Source organism: Lygodium microphyllum, chromosome 10, assembly GCF_053477565.2.
Source record: "Lygodium microphyllum isolate KBCC chromosome 10, Lygodium_microphyllum_v1.1.10, whole genome shotgun sequence".
NCBI classification, from domain to species: Eukaryota; Viridiplantae; Streptophyta; class Polypodiopsida; order Schizaeales; family Lygodiaceae; genus Lygodium; species Lygodium microphyllum.
In genome coordinates, this window is record NC_141144.1 from 163,763,849 (window position 1) to 163,785,977 (window position 22,129).

The following is a 22,129-nucleotide window of genomic DNA, read 5'->3' on the forward strand; positions in this document are numbered from 1 at the left end:
GAAATGCAGATGAGAAATCAATCTTTGTGCCTAGATTTGCAAACAGTGTAATCCAAAAATTATTACAAAATCTAGAATCTCTATCTGAAATAATCACTTTCGGCAATCCATGGTTAGTAAAAACAGTTTTCAAAAATAACTGTGCTGCTTGTGATGCTGTTAAAGTTTTCTTACATGCAATGAAATATGCTTGCTTACTAAATCTATCTACAATTGTCCAAATCATGTCATGGTTAGATTTAGTATTTGGTAAACCAGTAATGAAATCCATAGATATATGTTCCCAAGGTTTATATGGAATAGACAAAGGCATTAATAATCCATACTGTTTACCATGATGTCTCTTTATTCTTTGACAAATCAAACATTCAGAAACGAAATTAGATACATCTGCATCCATATGCGGCCAATAAAAATCTTCAGTTAACATGCGTAATGTAGAGATGATACCTCTATGACCTTGATATGGGGGACAATGAATTTCATTCAAAACAAAAGATCGGAATGGAATAGTAACACACAGTCTCTTTTCAAAGAACATGAATCCATCATTATATGACAATGAATCAACAGGAATGAAATTATTTTGAACTAATTTTTGCCAATCAGAATGAAAAGTAATATCCTAGTGATATGTGTCTTTCATAGCAATCAAAGAATCAAAAGATATGATAGAAATGTTATGAATTGCAGGTCTTCTACTCAATGCATCAGCAACTACATTTTCTTTTCCAGGTTGGTATTGAATGATAGGATGGAAACTTTGAATGAATGAAGCCCATTTGATATGACGGTCAGAAATTTGGGGTTGGCTAAGTAGATGTCTAATGCTTTGCTGGTCGGTCTTTATCATGAATTCTGAACCCATTAAATAATGCTTCCATTGTTTTAATGCTTGGACAACTGCTAAGAGTTCCTTGTCATAAGTGGAATATTTAAGCTCAGAGGGTTTCAGCTTAGAACTAGAATATGCTATTGGATGGTTGTCTTGCATTAGCACGGCTCCTATTCCTGATCCGCTAGCATCGGTCACAACTAAAAAAAAAAGGTCTGTTAAAGTCAGGCAATTGTAGAACAGGGGCATTGGTTAATGTACGTTTGAGTAAGTCAAAGGATTTCTGCTGGTTTTCAGTCCATTGATAAACAATGCATTTCTTAAGAAGTTTGGTCAATGGTAAAGCAAGTAATGAGAAATTACGTACAAACTTCCTATTGAAACTAGCAAGACCAAGGAATGAGCGTAATTCATGTACATTTTTAGGAACAGGCCAATGCAATATTGCATCAATTTTCTTAGGATCAACTTTTATTCCTTCTTTTGATACAATATGACCTAGATATTCTATTTCTGTCTTAAAGAATTCACTCTTGTCAGGATTTGCAAACAATTGATTTTCTTTCAGTAATTGAAAAACTAATGATAAATGCTCATAATGCTCTTTTTCACTTTGACTGAACACAAAAATATCATCAAAGAAAACAATCACACAATATTGATATTTTAGAAAAATACGGTTCATCATTCTACTGAAAGTAGCAGGTGAATTAGTTAATCCGAATGGCATGACTAAGAATTCGTAATGGCCAAACTGTGTCCTGAATGCAGTCTTAAATATGTCGGATCTATCTAACCTCACCTGATGATATCCAGACTTAAGGTCAATTTTACTAAATATAGAAGATCCTTGCAGTTTGTCCATAAGGTCATCAACTCTAGGTATAGGATACCTATTCTTAACAGTGATCTTGTTTAATGCTCGGTAGTCAATACACATCCGATAAGTATTATTCTTTTTCTTGACTAAGAGCACAGGTGCACCGAATGGAGAACTGCTAGGTCAAATTAAGCCTCTATTTAGTAATTCTTCAACTTGACTCTGGATTTCTTTTTGCTCTATTTGATTGTGCCTATATGGGGCTTTGCAAGGTGGTTGTGTGCCAGGTATTAGGTCAATCTTATGGTCTTCTGGACGGGATGGAGGTAAACCTGGTGGTAGGTCTTCTGCAAAACAGTCCTTAAAATATGCGAGAAATTCCTTATGCCTAGGGTGCATATGATTTTCCTTTGCATGCAATTTATTCACCCAAATGAGATATGATTTAGTATTCTTACGTAGTGCACGTTTTGCTTGAGTATGCGAAAGCAGTGGAAAAATATGAGATGCATGCATACCAAATAATGTAATAGATTTTCCTTGAAAATTAATATTCATTGTGTGTGTGGAATAATCTATATTGGGATTATGTTGGTGTCTCCATGGCATTCCTAGAATAATGTCGCTAGATTGTAATGGGACAACTAAGAAATTTCTTCTTTCAATATATGGACCAATTTGAATTTCTAAATCTTGAACTTCTTGTGTGCCATTGTACCTAGTGTCTAAAAATGCAACTTTTATGTGATAGTGCGTAGGTACAGTATGCAATTTCAATTCCTTTACCAATTTTGCTGAAATAAAGTCATGGGTACTACCGTCATCATGCAATATAGTTCTTTCTTTTCCATGCACCATACATTTCATAGTCAACAATGAATGTGAAGTAGGCATACCTGGTAGAGTGTCAGAAGTAGTAGTAGGATCATCTTCTTCTTCAGTGAAATCCGGCATATCCTCATGCTCGTCTTTGTCCATAGCTCCAAGGTAGTTGATATGTGCTGATGGCTTCTTTGAATGACAATTTGCTGCAAGATGCCCTGGCTGGTGACACTTGTAGCATACGATGGGCTTGGCTTTGGTCACATTATTTGCAATGGCTGGGAGTCTAGGTATATTTGGATTTTCTTGTGGAATAGGCTTAGGATTTGGATTGACAGTGGATGGTAATGCAGGTGGTTTAGGCCAATTCTTACGGAAAGATGGTGATGAAAAACGACCTGGATTAAACCTTCTGAAATTGGAATTGAATTGTTTAGATCCATAATTACCATTTGCTTGGAATGGCTGTGGTCGTCGATCTCTTCCGCGTAACTTATCTTCAGTGTCGTGGGATAAGGAGATGGCGTCTTCAAGGGTAGCAGGCTTGAACATGTTCACTTCAGCGTAGTAATGTCCAAGAAGTCCAGACATATACTTCCGCTTATGTGTCGTCTCTGGTACATCTTCAAGCATGCGTAACTGTAAGAGTGCATTCCAAAAACGCTATGTATACTGTGGAATAGGCTCACGATCGCGCTGTTGAAGTAAATCCCATTGCTTGATAGCCTTCTCATGAAATTGTGGTGGTAGGAAATTTTGCATGAACTTCTTCTTGAAATCTTCCCATGTAGCAGGACATTCTATGCTCTTGCGGACTACAGTCCACCAAAGTGATGCTCTGTCTATCAGATGATTAGTAACACACTTGATTTTATCTTTCTCGGGATAAGTTTCCTCATGGAAATAGTCATCAAACTGGCTAATGAATGATAAAACAGTCTTTCCTTCTCTTATGCCATTGAAAGTGCGAAACTTGAAACTTCGTTTACTTATCTTGGATTCCTTGCGAATGGTTTGTGCTTCAAGAGTGGCGTTGATGGTACGGCGAATCAAATCTTCAGCTTGAGGTTCTTCTTTGTCAGTGGACGCTCCTTGTAGCTTTGTCAATTGCGCTTGCAAGGCTTGCCTAGCTCTTCGCTCTTCTTCCAATTGCAGCATGATAAGATCCAACTTTTGTTCCATGGTAGGCTCGGGTAGGTCGTATTCAGCCATAGGATCATCCATATGTGGGGTAGTCATCATGTAAAACTCAACAAACCTTTCTCACTCAAAATCAGTTAGCGGGATGAGCGTAGCTCAAATTTGGGGTTACAAGGCTATGTATTTTTGGGTATTTTCTTCTTCAATTTTCAAAAATTCTGCAATATTTCTATCTCCGTTTGCTGAAAGTACTTCAACGAACTTATAGATAGGTAGAAAAGCTTGCTGCGAACAACTTTCCAGTTCAGAGTTTTTGCATACAAACAAGTCTTCTATGAGTTTTAAGCACTAGTCAGTTCTGATTTAGTCTGACTTGCAGAGTTGCAGACTTAACAGACTTGCAGAGTTGTTGACTTGCTGGACTTAGGCCGACTTGCAGAACTTGCAGAACTTGCAGAACTTGATTACTGTCGACTTGCGGAACTTGACTTTAGGAGTGCGAGACCCGGAGTATATCGACTTCTCTGCCCTGTGTAACTTGATAAGAGTTGAGTGACTTAAGCTTAATAGCTTAAGCTATGGAAGGAGGAAGTAATGGGCAGCAACGACGTCAATTTTCGTGGGGGGGGGTCCGTTTTTTTTCACCACGCGAAAAATTCGGACCTCCTCTGAGGCCACGATGAGAATTTTTAGAAGCTTTTAAGCTTCTTAAGCTTTGTCTTAAGCTTTTCCAATGAAATAATAAGAAAATTAATGAAGCTTATCTCTGTAACTCCACGACTTGATGATGGAGATATATGCGTGGTCCTTCGCCTGCAGAGCCTGGTCCTTCGCGATCTGACAGTGGAAACAGGGGTTCTTGATCGCCAGAAGTCTGCCTGTATCGACGGTTCGCGACGAGATTGACTGTAGAGCCCGTTTGTTCCTGGAGCTCCGCCTTCGCCCGAGATTGGTAGCGATTGGAAGCTCTTGATCTTTGCTCCGCTCTGATACCACTGGTGTGCAGATCGGACGCAGATAGCTCACGTGGTGAATCCCGGAAGGTCCCCAAGAACAAAGTACTCTACTTTTTAGCACAAAAACCCATGTAAAAGCATGCACGACAAGAGGCAAGAGACAAATTGGGTTCAATCTCCCCCATGCCTTGTGTGAGCGCTTCACAAAGCATGTATTTTATGTATATTTCCAATCTTCATGCTCAATAATAGCCCAATTACAAAAATATGACAAGCTTTTAGCTTTTGAGTTTACTTTCTACCAAAAATAGGAAAATAAAGCTAATGGACGGTGCCCATAGTGTCTGGCACGCCCAATCTCAATGTCCAAATAGAAATAACATATCCAGGCGCATAAGCGCATACAAAATAATAATAAATAATTGATGTCTCTATAGACATAACAAAATATAGGCGCGGCGCCTATCAAAATATAGTCCAAAGGTCGAAAACCCGCTAGACTCCAATGCTTTCCTCCGCCACTGCTGCTATCTCTACACATCAACTGAAGCATTCACAATCGTTAGTAAAATAACACAATTAAACCGACAAAAGTGAATACCTAGCAGTCTTCAGCTACATAAATAAATCAACTGGTTAGAAATAAATCCTAACCTTAATTTATTATGAGTGCGCACTCTAAACTCATAAACTTTATTAATTTAATATGCATTTTGCGGAATCACCCGCTATGGAATCACCCATGTACACACTAAATTAATAAAACGCCCGAAAAGGACAGGCGTCCCCATCAACTTCTCGCACAAAGAATCCTCTTTGTGTATGAGCCCCGGTCATCTAAGTTTACGGAATCCACTGTAAAACCTCACGGAATCCACCGTGGAATATGCCTCCTGGCATCATTAACACTACATGAGTTATTTGATTTGTATATTACTTTTCACTAGTGTGGTTCATCAACACACAACATTTCAATTTCTACAAATGTGAGAGCAATTATGATAGTTTGGCAAGCATATATGGGAGATACTTCTAGCCAAGTTGAGAATTATAAAGGTACTCCTATGCTTCACTTGTTGAAAGGCATTAGCTTTTCAAAGGTGGTTCATGGTATCTTAATAAGCCAATGGCTTTTGAAAGGTGAATCAAAGTCATCCTAATAAGTAAATGCTATTATCAATCTGAACTTGATTTTTTGAAATTTAGATTAAATAACTAGGTTGTTTTTTCCAAGTATTTTGGCTTTTAGAAATAACAAGATAAAGTAAAAAACCATATGGACTTCATTTGTTTATGTAAGGACTTTGCACTTGAAAATTGGTAATCAATGGAAAAATGGTATGTTTTCCTATCCAATCCTTCTAAATCAATATTAGATCAACAGATTTAGTCTACTCCATTTTCTCTTCTACCTTGCATTTCCTAATGGAATCACTTAGGGACATAACATCAGGTGTCTTAATAGATGAAATCCCAATAGAAACTTGATGGTCCATCAATCATATTAGGTAAGTCCCCAATCTTCTCCTTGTCTTTTCTTAATACATGCGATGTGCTTGATGGAGTGACTTGTGATCGTCATCTACCACTCCAAGGTCTATTTGATAGACCCATGATTGGGAGACTCCTATGGGCCACTCAATATCTACGTGATTGTTGACCTATTGTTTGATAACCACACTCTCATGTACATCAATTCAAATTGTATTCTACACATTACGAAACTAGCTACTCATTTATTCAAAGACAACATCCCTACTAACTCTAAACTCATGTGTATAAGGGTTATAGAAAATACATCTCTTCTACTCAAGATAATATCCCACAAATATACCTTATTTTTCTTTGGGATCTAATCAATTGTACAATCCATAAAAAATATTCACATAAGTAATACATCTAAATGTCTTCAAATGGGATATAATTGGCTTTTTACTTGTATACTTCCCCTCAAGTGTCATACCATATACAATAATTGTAGGTGTCCTATTCATAACGTATACAACAATAGCAACTACTTCAGACCAATAGTAATAATATAAGTCTCTCTTAAACACCAAAGCTCAATCTAACTCTATAGTATGCTTATTTTTTAATCAGCAACTCCATTTTTCTATGAAGTATATCTATATATAAATTGCCTTTGAATATCATTTTTCACAAAAAATAAAAAACCTCCATGTAGAAGCACTCTCCTCTCCCTCCAAACTTAGGTATTTGATATGTAACCATGTGTTCTTTTCAATCAAAGCTTTTAAATTACATGAACACCTCACTTTTATTACTCATAAAATAAACCCATACCTTTTAACAAAATATTAGTGAGTTTGGGAATCTCCCAATTCCCATTTTTTGAAAACTAAAAAGGTGGCACCCGGATAACATGCCCATAAGTTTTTCAAAACCATATGATGTGACCTATCATTGGAAAGCGCTTGAAAAATAGAATCTATTGAGCTATAGAGCACTCGATTTGGAGCTATAGTGTTCAAGTTATGATAAATCCAAAGATTTGACCATGCATCCCAAACTTATGGGAAATTTCCATATTCTTTAATATGGTGTTTTTTGAGTATAATCATCAATGAAGGATATATAATACTTGCGATCACTTATAGTTGCAGTCTTTGTAGGACCCCACACATTAGAATGTATATTGTGGCTTCTTGTATGCATGCTTTGACTACTTTCCAAATTGACATGCTACACATACCTTATGCATCCCAACAACTCTAAACTTTGGTAAGCCATTGACAATTTGTTTTGACTACATATTTTTTAGGCATTGCACATTGTAACGTGTCCACCTGTTCACTTGTAGGACACGTCTTAGCAGCCCATCAGGAAGAGAGTCCAGAAAGCACCGCCCGGCACTCCCATGGAATGTCACAGGGTTTGCAATCTAGGTCTTCCCGAGTCTGCCACGAAGCGGAAGCATTCTGGCCGTTTCCACTTAGGACCGACCTGAATCAGGGTCTTCCTAGTGGTCAATTTCCTAGAACGGTAGCTAGGGTCAAACACTAGGTGAACTACTTTACACAGAAACGTCAGGGTTGAAGCGGATTCATGCCGCACTTGGTTCAAGGAGAATGGGAAACGAGAGGGATGCAAAGCTCGACCTCTCTGCCCATAAGGCATAGTCCCATTCCATTCCCCTAAAATAGCATAAATCGGGACTCTAGTACTCTAGATTCTAGGTCATCGTTCCTTGTTGTCAATTTCCTTCAAGAAAAGTTCTCGGCCAATCGGGACCACCCTTCCGTAGGACGGACCCATGGTCACATCAACCACACTTTCCTCAGGGTTGCTTTAGTTTTCTAATTACCTACCACATTTAGTTTGACAAGCAAAAATAGCTTCCTTAATTAGCAATTAGTCATCGGTTCCTTCATGTAACTTAAGCACTGACATAGAAAAACAATGTCAAACAAGTTCCTTTTCAACATTTGTTCTTTATTTATCAGTCTTTGGAATACATCATATAATCCAGCCCGAAGGCTATTCCATAATCCGCCCGAAGGCTAATCCATAATCTTCCTGAAGGCAATCCAGCAATCTTCAGGGATTACTAATCCAAGTTTCCACCCGTAGACTAGTATGCGGGCCTCGAGATCCAATCCCGAGTCATGTCGGCCTCTTGTGCAGGACCCGGAGGCAAGGGATTTATGGCCAGATCCCCCCCTAGCACCCAAGCGTCCTCCTGCTCCAAGTAGCACCCACGGAGAGACCTCTCGTGGCGGGTTCGGTCCACGTACCCCGTGCAGCTAACAGCCCCCTTGGATAGGGTTAGGTAGACAGTCGGGGGTAACTGAAGCTGCCTCTTCCTCCAGGCCTTCAACCTGAAGCATTAATTATTTTTCCAGATTTAGTTCATTGAGCAAAGAAGTACAAACAATGCTCCTAACTGTACAAACACAATCAATCCAGTGGTCGTTTAATTTGGCCAACTGCTAAGGTGTGAATCCTTCCCTCCGAATGCATCCAGCATTTGATCCGAGATCAATTGCGACTTGGCAAGATCCCAAGGATTTTGTTATTTGTTTACCCTTTTATCCTTGGGTTAGGGTTTATACCCTATTAACCCAAATTAACCAACACCATAGGTTTCTTAAATTAAGATAGTAAATCCTGGGCAACCTCATTGCCCCAACTTGATTGGTCAATTTCTTGCTAGGCAATTCATAGTTACCCTAACTTGGCAACTCAGCCTCACAGAAGGGTGATGTAGCAGGATGTCTACACATCCTCTTACAAATTAGACTTGCACATAGATCTTGCCAACCTTGTTCTAAGGAGTGGCAATACTATTTTGTGATTTAACACAAAATCATGCGACGTTGCAACTTGTTGCATGAGACAAGTGTCACATCTAACTTGCAGGATTATTTCACCCATCAGACGGTATTCCTGGGTCAAGAATACTTTGGCCAGGGTGTAGGGTTTGGGAGTCTTCTTGACCCAGACCAACCCTAACCATACTAGGCCGACAATGTTTGGCCTTAGGGTTTCTAAACTCAATCGAAAGTCTAGTATTAGGCCAATTTGCCCTAGAGTAAAAACCCTAGATCGTTATTGTATGGGTGACTAACTAACCCTAACATTCCGTGAATGTGGGTAGGACCTTTGAGGTCAGAATTATCAAGTCGGTTTTCCGAGTGCGATACTAAGCAAAATTTTATCGCGACTTAACTCTACCTAATGCATTGAGGTAATCATCGTTTGAGTTACACCATTGCAAGCGAATTACCTAATCGATCTAATTGTCTTGTGACAAGAGGTGATCTTTCCTTAGAGATGCTAATATTTTTCCTAAAAGATGTAAATAATTGCAAGACATAACATTCCATGCAATTATGCAATTCACAGTCTTTTTCCTTCTATGCAATTTTAAAATGTACAATGCCCATTTCTTTTTCTTGCCTACTATAATGATTGACAATTTAAAAACCTATGTTGAATTTCAACAAGAACTATGCTCATAACCCTTCGCTTAATGCATTGAATTCAAGCTTTAATATGAAATGCATCATTTTCTAAAACAACTTCGATAAAAGAAGTCCATGCATGAATACAATGGGACCATTATTGATTTAGTTCATCCTTCAGCACTTAGCCCAACCTCGGATGTAATTTTCACCACATGCAATTTACAAGATACATAAATCCTTATCATGCAATGCAACTACTTGGACAACATCTAATGGATGTCAATGATTATCTCTACAAATCACAAGTAGGAGATTACTATCTAAATGCATTATGCACTGTTTCTTTTTCGCGAGGAAATCAAGGATGCATTTAGACAAATCCTCCTTTTAACCTATGCAATATGCGTTTGGGATTGCAACTTGGAAGTGCAAGCATTTTTCAAAGGCACAACATGCGCTAACTTCGTAAACGAATGGATAATTGCATTTAAAATTTCCAAATGTATTAACTCGACTACGTGAATTAAAGACATGCTTAAATGCATTCTTTTTATGTAAAATCAATTTCTAAGAACCTGGGTATTTAGATTCGGGGTGTTATCCACAGGCGAACTCGGAGTAGAAGCTCCCGCATGTGCGCCTCGAGTCTTTTGTTTGGGGGCCATTTGATGCAGTAATTTTATTCCAGCAACTCTCCTCTCAGTCACTCCATGTATTGAATCTACGTCTGTCCATTATCTCCTCCTTCTACGCAGGACACGGGCTTAGGGACTTGGTTTTAAATTTCCTGGGGAAGCATGGGGAACCAGGCCTATGGAGGCTTAAGATTAGAAGCTTCCAAAGAAGCTTCTAATGCTTCTATGTCAGAATGATCGTGGAGAGAGAAGATGAGGGATGGAGGTGATGATGAGGAGGGATGCTGACGACGAAGAGGAGAATTATGATGATGATAGTGCAGGTAGAGGCGAGGCGGCAGCCTGGGCTGCAGCGAGTTGGCGATGGCGGCTTCTTCAAGGCATAGGAGGGTGGCAACTCCTCTCTCTCTCCTCTCCCCTTCCTCAAGCATGAGGAGGGGGTGGTCTTATAGGACTAAGGGGAGGGGAAGATAGCCACACACATGGCTCTTCATGCCTCCTCCCTCCCTCATGCACTCCACCACTCTAGCTTCACTCCCTCTCACACTCCTCTCCCCTCCTATGCATCGGATGAGGGGGAGGGGTTATTAATAAAAACATTTGCCACAACTTTAACCATTTTCCCCTTTTTTTCCCCGTGGAGGGTGTTCATGTGTGGGCTTGCGGGTTTTTAGCCTCAGCCTCTTTTGCACAACACAGCTAGAGTTTATTGACGCGCGCGCGGGGTAAGCACTTGACCACCAACATTTTACTTGTGGGAGATTACTTTGGTTTGCATTTTTTCGTGGGGTATGGGATCTAAAATCATGAATATTTCATGCGAAAATATTACATTCTCTTTCCCTTAGAGGAATCGAGATGTCCTCATCTCGAGAAGAGCTGGGGGTATTGTTGGTTGAGAGTACTGTCATCCATCCAAGTGGCATCCTGTTCGGGATAATCTTTCCATTGGACAAGGTATTCTCTCAAGGTTTTGGATCTCAAATGCCTCTCCCTAATATCTAAGATCCTGTTAGGCCGTAGCTTAAGGACTCCTTGGCTAGGCATTACAATTTGTCGATCATCAAGCACGTGCCTAGGGTTAGGTACATACTTTTTCAATAGATTGATATGGAATACATTATGAACCTTTAGGTTTTCATGGAGTTGCAGTCTATAAGCATTAGGCCCTATGCACTTGAGGATCTTATAGGGCCCACAATACCTTGGACTTAGCTTTTTGCATTCACCCAAGTATAGGGAACTCTTCTTTGGACGTACGCGAATGAAGACCATATCTCCTTCATCGAAGGATCTATCTTGATGTTTCAGGTCCGCGTAAGCCTTCTGTCTGTCCTTGGCATTTGCTTTGAGGCTTCAACCCTCAAGGTTGGATCCGAGAAGTTTAAAGGACTTCGACAATCGTGCCTATACAATGCTTGAAAAGGGGTCATCTGTATGCTTTGTTGATAAGAAGCATTGTAGGAAAACTCAACCAGTGGTAAATATTGAATCCACTTTTTGGGTTCACGGTAGCAGTAGGCCCTTAGTATATCCTCAATGACTTGGTTGAATCGCTCCGTTTGACCATCGGTTTGGGGATGGCAAGCTGTACTGAAACAGATTTGAGTTCCAATAGCCCTCCAGAAGTGTGATGTGAAGAGAGAGTCACGATCACTAATGATTCTTCTGGGCAACCCATGCAGTTTGAATATTTCCTTGATGAATAAACTTGCAATGTCTGAGGCTTTATAGTTTGTCTTAACAGGAATAAGATGTGAAACCTTGGTGAGCATATCCACCACAACCATAATGGAGTTGTACCTTCCCTGAACTTGGGGCAGGCCAACAACAAAATCCATAGTAATGAATTCCCATTTCATTTGGGGAATGTCAACAAGTGGTTGCAATTTTCATGGCATTTTGACATGTTCGGCCTTAATGCGTTGACAAGACAAACATTTAGTGACATATTTGAGAACGTCACCTTTAAGCCTCTCCCAATAATAGCTCTTTCTGACTGCATTGAGGGTCTTGGCATAGCTAGGATGTCCTGAAAAAGGGGAGTCATGAGCTTCCCAAAGTATCTTCTACTTGAGTGAATGGCTTGCCGGTATACATAATCTCGTTCTATAGTAGACAAGTCCACTATTGATAGAGAATTCTTGATACTTTGTTTGTAGCTTCGGGTCTTGATCCTTGATGGGGATCTCTCTGTGGCTAGAGATCTTGCAATTGATGGATCTTGCAGGATCAGAGGATTTAGAAAAGCCTTGCAACTGAGTGCATCGGCAACTGCATTCTCCTTTCCAGGCTGGTATTTGATTTCACAATCATACTCCTCCAGCACTTCAATCCATCGACGTTTTCTCATATTGAGCTCATTCTAGGTAAAAATCCATTTGAGACTTTTATGATCCGTCACTAGGGTAAACTTGTTACCTAGCAAGTAGTGTCTCCAAAGCTTGAGAGCATGGATGACAGCTAACAGCTCTAGATCATGGGTAGCATAATTCCCCTCATGGCTCTTCAGTTTCCTCGAAGAGTATGCTACAGGATGACCTTCTTGCATAAGCACACATCCTAAGGCAAGTGTGCTAGCATCAGTTATTACTTCAAACTCCTTGTTTGCTGAGGTCTAGAAGTTTCAGGACAGGTGTGCTGACACCAAGCTTTGCTTTAGTTTGTCAAAGCTGGACTGTTCAGCAGGTGACCATACAGTTGATGCTTGCTTCTTCAGTAGATCAGTTCAGAGGCGCTGCAATTAAAGCATAGTTTTTGATAAAGACCCTGTACCATCCTGTCAATCCAAGAAAACTACGTATCTCTTTGACAGTTGTTGGTGTTGGCCACTCTAGAACGTCTCTGACCTTGGATGGATCTACTGAAATTCCTTCCGCTGATACATTGAATCCGAGATATTCAATCTGTCGCTTGAAAAATGCACACTTCGTCTTCTTGGCATAAAGCTTGTGTGCCCTCATTGTTTCAAGGACGATGTGAAGCTGGGGTTCATGATCTTCTTCTTGTTTGGAGTAGACTAGGGTATCGTCAAAGAAGACGACTATGAAGTCATCAAGATATGGCCTAAAGATATCCTGCATTAGCTTGTTGAAGGTAGCAGGAGCATTTGTCAGCCCGAATGACATGACTAGGAACTCAAAGTGCCCATACCTTGCGCTGAATGCCGTCTTTGGGATATCCTCTTCCTTGATCCTTATCTGATAATATCCAAACCTGAGATCAATCTTTGAGAAGATCTTCGCACCTTGAAGAGGGTTAAGAAGTTCATCTATTCTTGGAATGGGGTATTTGTTCGTAATGGTTGATTGATTCAATCCTCTGTAGTCAATGCATAGCCGAAACGTTCCATCTTTCTTCTTCTGGAACAGCATTGGAGCTCCCCATGGTGAACTGCTAGGACAGATGTAGCCTTGGTCTAACAGTTGTTTGAGTTTCTCCTTCAGCTTAATCGCTTCCGGGATGGACATTCTATATGGCCTCTTTGCAATTGGTGCAGCTCCTGGTGCTAGCTTGATTTTGTGATCGACTTCCCTTTGAGGAGGAAGTTCTATCAACTCTTCAAGAAATATGTCTGCGTACTCCTTTAGCCATGAAGGTTCTTCCCTAGACTCCTGATTCTGATCTAGCTTATTTAGCTTAATCAAATAGATAGGTAGTCCCTTTCTAACTTCTTTTATTATCTGAGATGCTTTGGCCAGTTGAATTTTTGGCTTCCCAGCCTCTCCTTGAGTTGTGACCAATTCCCCTTCAGAATTTCAAAGGAAACTTGGCCCTTTTCATAGTGAATGTGGGCATCGTTATGTTTAAGCCAATCCATTCCAAGCAAACACTCGTGGACACCTAGGTTCATTACCCTGAATCTAACCGAAGTGGGCTTTCCACCCAGTAGGAATTTCACCTTCAGTGTGCCTGGTACAAATGACTTCATGACCATTTGCTAATTCCACAAGTAAGGTAGGTGCATCTTTTGTGGCTATTCCTAATCTTCTTGCACAAACTGGTGAAATGAAGGAATGTGTACTGCCACAATCAATCAAGGTTTTGAAGCTTTTACCTTGATAATCCGATGGGGTTTGAATCACCGAGAATTGGCGATTTGGGCCTTTCTTGTGAAGAGTGGCATGAACTTTTGCCCTCTCAAAGTCGGCTTCCATGGTTGGATCTTCTTCATCACAAAGCTCCTTGTTGGCAACACTAGAGGTTCTTTGTCTGGCCATGACGGCAGCTCCTTGGCCACGGACGGTTCCTTGGGATGGTCCTTGACGTTGTTCTCCGTTAAGCTTGGGTCACTGCCTTTTAAAATGACTGGGCTCATTGCAATGGAAGCAACGGAGATTGCGGCCATTACCTTGGGTAGGAACGAAATTATTGACAGTGTTGGTCCTAGCTTTCTTCCTTTGTCCCTAGTTTTGACCTTGCGCTCTCTTCGCCTGGGACCTATACACTCCTTTGTTTTGATCCTTATAATACCAAGTCTTGTTACTTCTTGGCTTGGTCTGCATCTCTTGTATTATGGGTGCAGCTCGAATGAGTGCATCCTGAAGGTCTGTTGGGCGCATTGATTCGAGGCAGGTGTTTATAGGTGGGTTTAATCTAGCACAAAACTTCGACACGTGTTGTATCATATCCATTTGTGGCGCATACTTAAAAAGAGAGACAAATTTTGAATAGTATGCATCAAGAGATAAACCAAGCTGTTTCAGCTCATAGAACTCATTCATCTTCTGCATGCGGTAGGCAGGTGGTAAATATCTCCCTCGCACAGCTCTTTTTAGCTTCTCCCAAGTAACTGACCCTTCCGAGATCCCTTGGTCTCTGCACCATTGCTTCCACCAAAGTCTTGCTTCACCGGTAAGCTTCAGCTTGGCGAGCATTGCTTGGTTAGCAGGTGAAGTACCTGCTGCTTCGAAGTAATCCTCCATGGATTCGATCTAGATCTCGGTATCAGTTTGGACGGTCCTTTCCTTACCATCGAATTCTGGTGGCTTGATCTGCTTGAGAAGAAACTTCTTCTCCTGAATCACGGCCGTACTTGGTGTAGCGGTCGGACTAGGAATCTGCACTTGAGGTTGTGCCTAGGCATGAAAATTCTTTATGTTAAAACTTGCTAGGCGTTTCTCACATTACATTTCATGCCCAATATTGCTTTTAGCCAAGTAACCTAATCACTTAATTTTCTTTACCAACACTCACAGCCAAGACAGTCATTGATACAAAAAGGTCTATTCCATTCATATGGTCATAGCCCTTTCGAGTACAATTATTTTTAGGAAGATGGAACAAGTTGAATTTGGGGAGAATAAGATTGTGTTACATTCAGATACGGGAACTGAGTAATAGTATGGATTGGGGTCATGGATTTTCAGGAATTGATAGGTCATAGGAAGCTTAGGGTATCCCTTCCTTTGATACCCGGTCTTCTTATAACGTCCCAACACCTTGATTCTGTCGGCAGGGATTATTCGAGTCACTTCCTCATACACATACGTATTCTGCTTAACCTTTCCACTGCTGACATGTAGGGTTGCGGTTGCGTGAGCCTCAACAAAGATGAATAGCTTTACAATCTTTAGGTCCTCCATCCACTTGATTCCCTTCAAGTTGGTTCGAAGGTACGCAAGTCGGTGGGGAGCTATGTAACAAATTCATGAATCACCCGTCCATCTCCGTTCCATGTACAGGGCTGAAGGATTGTAGATGTGGTCTAGGATATTCATCATATCGAGCCTTCATCGATAATTCGAGGTACGCATCACAGTCATAAACATAACCTAGAACACCAAGAATTTATTCCATGCTTCGCGACTCTACAAGTCAGCATCGATAAGTAAGGAAATGTTCTTAACAGCAACATTTGCTCTACTTCTCCTCATTAAGTTTTCTTGTAAATATTAGTTCCTCGTTGGTTCGCTCTGATACCAACTGCAATGTGTCCACCTGTTCACTTGTAGGACACATCTTAGCAGCCCATTGGGAAGAGAGTCCAGAAAGCATCGCCCGACGCTCCCAGGAATGTCACGGGGTTTGCGATCTAGGTCTTCCTGAGTTTGCCATGAAGTGGAAGCATTCCGGCAGTTTCCACTTAGGACCGACCTGAATCAGGGTCTTCCTAGTGGTCAATTTCCTAGAATGGTAGCTAGCGTCGAACCCCAGGCGAACTGCTTTACGCAGAAATGTCAGGGTCGAAGCGGATTCATGCCGCACTTGGTTCAAGGAGAATGGGAAACGAGAGGGATGCAAAGCTCGACCTCTCTGCCTGTAAGGCATAGTCCCATTCCATTCCCCTAAGACAACATAAATCGGGACTCTAGTACCCTAGATTCTAGGTCATCGTTCCTTGCTGTCAATTTTCTCGAGAAAAGTTCTCGGCCAACCGGGACCACCCTTTCGTAGGACGGACCCATGGTCACATCCACCGCACTTTCCTCAGGGTTTCTTTAGTTATCTAATTACCTACCACATTTAGTTTGACAAGCAAAAACACCTTCCTTAATTAGCCAATTAGTCACCAGTTCCTTCACGTAACTTAAGCACTAACATAGAAAAACAATGTCAAACAAGTTCCTTTTCAACATATGTTCTTTATTTATCAATCTTTGGAATACATCATATAATCCAACTCGAAGGCTATTCCATAATCCGCCCGAAGGCTAATCCATAATCCGCCCGAAGGCAATCCAACAATCTTCAGGGATTACTAATCCAAGTTTTCACCCGTAGACTAGTATGCGGGCCTTGAGATCCAATCCCGAGTCACGTCGGCCTCTTGTGTAGGACCCGAAGGCAAGGGATTTACGGCCAGAGCCCCCCCTGGCACCCAAGCGTCCTCCTACTCCAAGTAGCACCCACGGAGAGGTCTCTCGTGGCGGGTTCGGTCCACATACCCAGTGCGGCTAACAACCCCCTTGGATAGGGTTAGGTAGACAGTCGGGGGTAACTGAAGCTGCCTCTTCCTCCAGGCCTTCAACCTGAAGCATTAATTATTTTTCCAGATTTAGTTCATTGAGCAAAGAAGTACAAACAATGCTCCTAATTGTACAAACACAATCAATCCAGTGGTAGTTTAATTTGGCCAACTGCTAAGGTGTGAATCCTTCTCTCCGAATGCATCCAGCATTCGATCCAGGATCAATTGCGACTTGGCAAGATCCCAAGGGTTTTGTTGTTTGTTTACTCTTTTATCCTTGGGTTAGGGTTTATACCCTATTAACCCAAATTAACCAACACCTTAGGTTCCTTAAATTAAGATAGTAAATCCTGGGAAACCTCATCGCCCCAACTTGATTGGTCAATTTCTTGCTAGGCAATTCATAGTTACCCTAACTTGGCAACTCAGCCTCACAGAAGGGTGATGTAGCAGGATGTCTACACATCCTCTTACAAATTAGACTTGTACGTAGATCTTGCCAACCTTGTTCTAAGGAGTGGCAATACTATTTTGTGTGATTTAACACAAAATCATGCGACGTTGCAACTTGTTGCACGAGACAAGTGTCATATCTAACTTGCAAGATTATTTCACCTGTCAGATGGTATTCCTGGGTCAAGAATACTTTGGCCAGGGTGTAGGGTTTGGGAGTCTTCTTGACCCAGACCAACCCTAACCATACTAGGCCGACAACGTTTTGGCCCTAGGGTTTCTAAACTCAATCGGAAGTCTAGTATTAGGCCAATTTTCCCTAGAGTAAAAACCCTAGATCGTTATTGTATGGGTGACTAACTAACCCTAACATTCCGTGAATGTGGGTAGGACCTTTGAGGTCGGAATTATCAAGTCGGCTTTCCGAGTGCGATACTAAGCAAAATTTTATCGCGACTTAACTCTACCTAACGCATTGAGGTAATCATCGTTTGAGTTACACCATTGCAATCGAATTACCTAATTGATGGACCTAAAAACGGGCCGGCACTGGCTCATGCACTAGCCGGACCTCGTCACTATGCACAAGACAACCCCTCGGCCTCGCGGCCAGGAGCGTCTATCAAAATCTCTGCCTTCCTAAACATTGCGTTTGTAATACGTTGTAGTCCAACTGATCCTAACTCAATATCACTCCTCAGAGGGAGTCCCTTTCACATAGCCAAAAGGCTCGAATCACATACACATGGGGTTCCTCCTACGGCTGAATGCCGTCAACCCTCTGCGACTCTCCTACACCTTGGGGATTGGCCCCTCGATGCGTCGCTCAACATTTAGACATTTCGCACAAACGTCGCTCAAGGTACCAAATAAACGTATCCAGGAATGTACCATTTCCTCACTTGACTTCCCCTTTAACCCTCGTCTATCCTACAGCATAGGAACCTCACGCTCTCAACGGTGGGTCACAGGCCTGCTGAAAACAATTGCTATGCATATCCAGGAGCTAACTCTGATACTTTTAATTTCCTCTACATGATCATGCAAAGAGGTGGATGCCTAGTGCTCAAACATCTTAAAAACCAGCAGCGTGCAAGTGCAAAACATCTCTTTCATGCTTTTCTTTCTAACCGCTTTGTGCTTCGCTGCAACACCTAGCACCGAAGTGATCTTCGTGCTACTAGGTTTTAATTTTTATCATTATTATTCCGTCCTAGATGCGATGCATATAAAATCAGCAAATTATTCCTCATGCTCAGTGTCATTTAACCATTTTTTTCCACAACTCTACCCTTCCCCGTTGATAGTGCATCATTATATTCATTTCTTTTAGGGTTTCCTTGTCATTTTATGTGGAGAAAGGAATGAAACACGCACCAAAACATATAAACAAGGCTGAACTGAAGCATAACTTCATGCCCCAACCTTGCTATACATCAACAAACATAAATCCTATTTTTCTATATTTTTCGTAGCCCCAAATGTATTTTTCCCCTATTTTTCATGGTGTTTTTTATCATTTTTCCCCATTTTCTTCATTTTCTTGTAATTTTTAAATGGCTGAAAATGAAAACCAGTTTGTGGGCTGTGGCCCTTAGTTCATTTGCAACAAAATTGAAAGATTAGTTGATATGTATCGACGGTTTTCCCCATTTATACGCCCAAAACCCTTGTTTTCCTTTATTTTTATGGTTTTTCGTGTCTCGATTCCCTATTTTCTGCTATCCCACACATGTTTTCCTGATTTTTAAATGATGAACAGCTAGAAACCAACTCAAAGCACGACATACTCAAAACTCAATCCATATGAACACATTTTTATCAACCAAATTTGCATCAAAAGACCATTTTCCTTGAAAAAACAATTATTACCGTGTCTTGCGGGTTTTTCCATTAAATTTGGCACGTCCCACGATTGATTTCCAGCCATGAATTCTGCTTGGAATCAGCAATCTACAATGGTTTTGCATTGCTCTTTCATCCCGTCAAGAATCGGCATCCATCCGGCCGTCCATCTTCATCCTATTCCTTCAAGCACGAACGGGGGCTAAGAGGAGAGAGAGAGAGGAGAGAGAAAGACTGGTTTTCTCTCTCTCCAACCAGTCCACCATTGCGGGAGCGGAGACTGGCGAATTGATCGGCATGATGCTCTTACCAGGCCTGCAGGTCCATAACCATGGCTTCTTTGTGAGCCAGCAATCGATTGTGGGGGGGGGGGGGGTCGCGTTTTTTTCGGCGGCTGTTTTCAGCCGCCGCCCCCCCTCCATATCCACGTTTTTTCCTTGTGGGGGGGTGCCAAAGGTCACCCCCCCCCACTTGCACCTTTTAAAATTTCAATTTTGGGCCCCCTCTTGGGCACCCCGGCCGGTTTCGGGCCAACTCTCGCGTGCGAACTCCGAACTGCGTTCTGAAAATTTCTGTGAGCTCGTCTCAACATTCCGGACAGGCCTGCAGCTTCACTGACTGGCATGGGCGCACGAAAAAATTATGAAAATTCTCGGAGTGTCATACGGGCGCCCGTCAAGTACTTGACGCTTAAAATCGTGCTCGCTCGAGCTGCCGCCTTCGTGGTTGAGGATTTTCCCCCGCATTTCCATATTTTTCTCCTATTTTTAGGCATGTTCCGGGGCCTAAAATCCATCCTTCATTGGCGACCACGGGATAGGACGACTCAGTCCGTCGAACCCACGAACATATCTGCGCATAAACAACCAAAGAAGCATCAAACTGATACAAAACAATTATCATCCTAAAACTCAGCACAATGCTCCCCCTACCCCTAGACAGAACCAAGGCATGACATCCACAAGGAGTAGGCCTAGCATCATTTAACAGAAGATCCGAAGTGAATCACTAACCAGCTGCTCCAACACAGCCAAACTAAAAGAACTGTCAAAGAGGTTGCCCTAAATGGTAGTCTGAACTACTTACCAACTAAAGACAACACCACTAGGAGCTCCTACAAGGCGAGGACTCCTATAGCCTGAGCAAAGAATATTTTCTTTCAGTACATGTCTTCTTTTAGGGTTTTTATTGGATGAACATACTTGGGCATGTAAAAAGGAGGGAGCTGAGCGTAGTGACCCAAGGAGAACAGGGCATCGGTCTCAGGACCTGTCTCGGCACCCAAGAACCTACCAAGCCCTCGCAAGGCGACACTTAATCCTTTTCTAACGCTCACTTTTATTTTCGCTCCAACCTTCCTTGTTTTGATATTATTTTTCCAGCAAGAAGCCACCCCTAGGAAGACAAGGTATCGGCCCCGGGTCTGATTCGTCCCCAAGAACCTACCAGGCCCTCGCAAGGCAATGAGCAACTGCTTATATATTTTCATTTCATTTCTTTTCTTTGATAGGGGTTAGAACCCCTTTTTACACACCTTCGTATTTATAGTCATCTTTTAGGATATACAAAGTTTCTGGGCATCATCATTATTATCTTCTGGCAGGCTTCTCTAACTGCCTCACTACTAACAAGAACTCCTAGAACGGCTGCCTAGCAGGCTGGCAGAACAGGGTCACTAGGACTTCCTTCTCAAACAGGTCTTTTAATGTCTAACAATGTCTTTACAGGAGGTAATGACTACTCCAACCTCCCTCAAACATACTTAGCCTAAACTTGGGACTTCATGCCTTGGTCGCCGGTCCCCAACAAAAAGTATCCCCTCAACAAGTACAAATACACATATAACAGGAAAGAAAGGTACTCGTAAAGGAGAAATATCACCTGGAGTGGCCAGAAGAAGCTTCCATCGCAGCAAAGGCTCCTCCAGGCTCCACCAAGTTCCACGAACCACGAAACCTGTCCAGCACAACACTCAACAAAAACCCAATTAAACGCACCCGCACTAGACAGGAAAATGGCCCTCTTGGCCTAATGAAATCAGACATGTCTTTGCTACAAAACTGAATCGGCCCTCTTGGCCTAATGAAATAAACCAATACTATGCAGAACATCCACCTGGAAACAACCATGATAGACATCAAAGCATACCATTCCCAGGGGAACAAAGGCTCGTAGCCCTAAACTAGGTGCATTAAATTATGACCTATCCCCCCTGCGTATATCGCAAGAGGTGTTCGCATCACATGGCGTCGAATCAGTCTATGGGTCCCCGATAATAAAGGTAGATGAGTCTCGCTTACCCTCTGCATCACCCAAATCAACCATCGTCTGCCAAAGAGGGCATGTTCAGAAAGCATACCCCACAAACGACCAGGTCCTGTCTCACCATCAATAGATATATCGGGACAAGGGCCACAATTAAAGAAGAGGTCCTCTTCATACGCAAGATTAGCCAATGAATCGGCAAACTGATTCCAATTCCGTGGAATCAGCTGAAAAGACACTCTATCGAATTCGTCTAGCAGGGCTATGGCAGTATGATGGTACATACAAAGGATCGGGTTCCGCACCATGTACGTCCCATTGAGTTGATTTAAAACCAACTGAGAGTCCCCTTTTATCAACAACTGGCGGATACCACCCTTCTTTGCAATATTCAAACCCATAATCAGGGCTTTGTATTCTGCCATATTATTGGTAAAATTCGCCCCGAGATAAGCAGCTAACTTCATGACAATGCGTCGTCGGGGGTCGCGGATGACAACTCCTACACTTCCTTTTTTGC